The 2,188-nt window shown below is 37.5% G+C and overlaps 1 long non-coding RNA gene across 1 annotated transcript in view; it reads left to right on the top strand.

Annotated features, from left to right (window-relative positions):
- The window catches only part of LOC109299745, a 44,027-nt gene that overhangs the window by 11,944 nt on the left and 29,895 nt on the right, over window positions 1-2,188 (top strand). The window lies entirely within an intron of this gene.

The raw sequence follows: 2,188 nt of genomic DNA, 5'->3' as shown, positions 1-2,188 counted from the left end.
GCTGGACTCGATGATCTTCCGAGGTCCCTTCCAGCCCTGAAATCTATGAAATCTATGAAGATCAATAGGTAGGGGCCCAAATCATGGAGGAAGTGTGCTGTGCAGTGTCTCCTTTAATCTTGTTTTTTCCGCCATGCACCCCCCAACCATATCCCCACTAATTGGGAAACAGGCCCCATCTGCTCCACCACTTCATTTGCTCTTGATTGGCAGGGAGGCAAAAACTGCAGTTTTAAATATGCTGTGGTTTTTGCCTCCTGGCTGATCAGCAGCAAGTGCAGGGCCACCAGGGTCCCCCTCCCAATCAGTGGTGGGAGGCAAAAACCACAGCATTTTTAAAATCATGATTTTTGCCTCCTAGGCAATCCGTGGTGGATGGCGGGGCCACCCGGGTTCCATGGGTGGGGGAGGTGAGGGGGCACATGATGAAAAGAGCAAGATTTAAAGGAGCTGCTGTAATTTGGGAAGGTCCCTAACAATCAGAAGTATGAGAAATCTGATGAGATCTTGAATGCATGAGATTTCAAAAACATTATTTTTCTTTCAAATGCATTTTCAAATATCTACTGAAACCAGTCCACCCAGATATACGGTTCAGAAAGGACCCAGGTTTCCTATAATGATTCAGGAAATGTTTTGGTGTACACACACACGTGTGTTTGCTCAAGTTTTAGGTATTTGTTGCTTTGGTGAAGCTAGATTAGGTTTTGACCCCTGCATACTGCTCTGTCTTTATGCATATACGGAGCCTTACTGAAGTAAATAAAGTCCAGAACAATTCTGGCTCTGGATTCTTGGAACTGAATATTGAAGCAGCTGCTTTCATTGGAACTCAAAAAGCCATGTAGCAGTATTTTTATATATTTGTGAGCAGCAATAAGTCAGGGCTAGGAAAAGGAATGTATATTTAGATTGTATCGACATTGGAGTTAACACAGCAAATTAACGCAACTTAACTTTTAAAGTGAATGAGTTAAACTGTGTGTACATACACCTTAAGAATCAAAGTGGACTTAATTTGGTTTATCTTAATATACTTTGGAAATCAATTAACCTAAATTGACATAAATCACTTTCATTCTTTATCAGAAATCTCAGAAAAAATAATATTAATGTACTAGAAGAGTGACTTTAAAGTAGATTAGACCCACTCATTCAGAATTAAAATGGCCTCAATTCAGTTTAGTTTACTTTGCTTCCAAAGTGAAGTAAATTAAACTGAATTGAAGCCACTTGAATTTTGAATGACTGCATCTACACAGGGGTTTAATGCAATTTAATTAATCCACTCAAAATGCATTCCTTTAATTGATTCAGGTTAACTTTCTTTAGAGTCCCCACATAGGAAAACTGTAAATCTGCCTTATAAATTCACAAGCTATTCTGCATCACATACACAGGAGTACAACTGTTATTATCAGAATTTAAACTGGAACATTAAGTGGTTTAACAATGATTCATGACATTTATGCTTGTCCAAATATCTCATTTAAAATGTTGACTTGAAAATAGAAATATGGATTGGCAGCCTCTATGAAACATCAAGGCCAACTGGAGACTTCAAAATAAAATTATTTCCCTGGACTTAGCTGGCTTTTAGTAATGAATCTCAGATTTATGAAGAGGTTTGTAAATTGTATATTATTTTCCAGACTGACTCAGTTAAGTTTATTGAAATGTTATATACATATATATGAATTCTAAGTCAGCATGCAGGTTTTTGACCAGGTCCAACCCTAATGCATTTCAAAGGGTTTCCATACACCTGGTATTGCAAATTTACACTAAACACATTCTCCCATCTGTATTGCTTTTTTCATTTGGGCTATCTGAAACTAGCCAGTCACTATTTCAAGTGCAACGAACACTACTTTGACTTTGCCTCCATTAATAATCACATAGAACAGCAGAAAAGATAAACTTAAAAAATATATATCATTCAATTTCTCCCATCCTAGAAGGATCCAGGCAGACCAAAAGCAAACAAACAAACAAAAATACAACACCTTACAATTAATTTATGTTAGCTATATTGCTTAGTGTGAGGCATTCAGATACCTCAGGGCTGGGTGTATTGTTCTTCACTCAATGCAAGGAGCTCTTGTGTTAGACAAGATATATGATTCTGCTCTTATTATTATCTTCTCAATAATACACAAGCCAGAGCTTGTTTCCTTGCAGCAGGAAG

This window comes from Gavialis gangeticus, unplaced genomic scaffold (genome assembly GCF_001723915.1).
Source record: "Gavialis gangeticus isolate Ggan-Ray unplaced genomic scaffold, GavGan_comp1, whole genome shotgun sequence".
Classification (NCBI taxonomy): Eukaryota; Metazoa; Chordata; order Crocodylia; family Gavialidae; genus Gavialis; species Gavialis gangeticus.
Note: the sequence above shows the minus strand (reverse complement) of the source record. Positions and strands in the feature narration are given on the sequence as shown.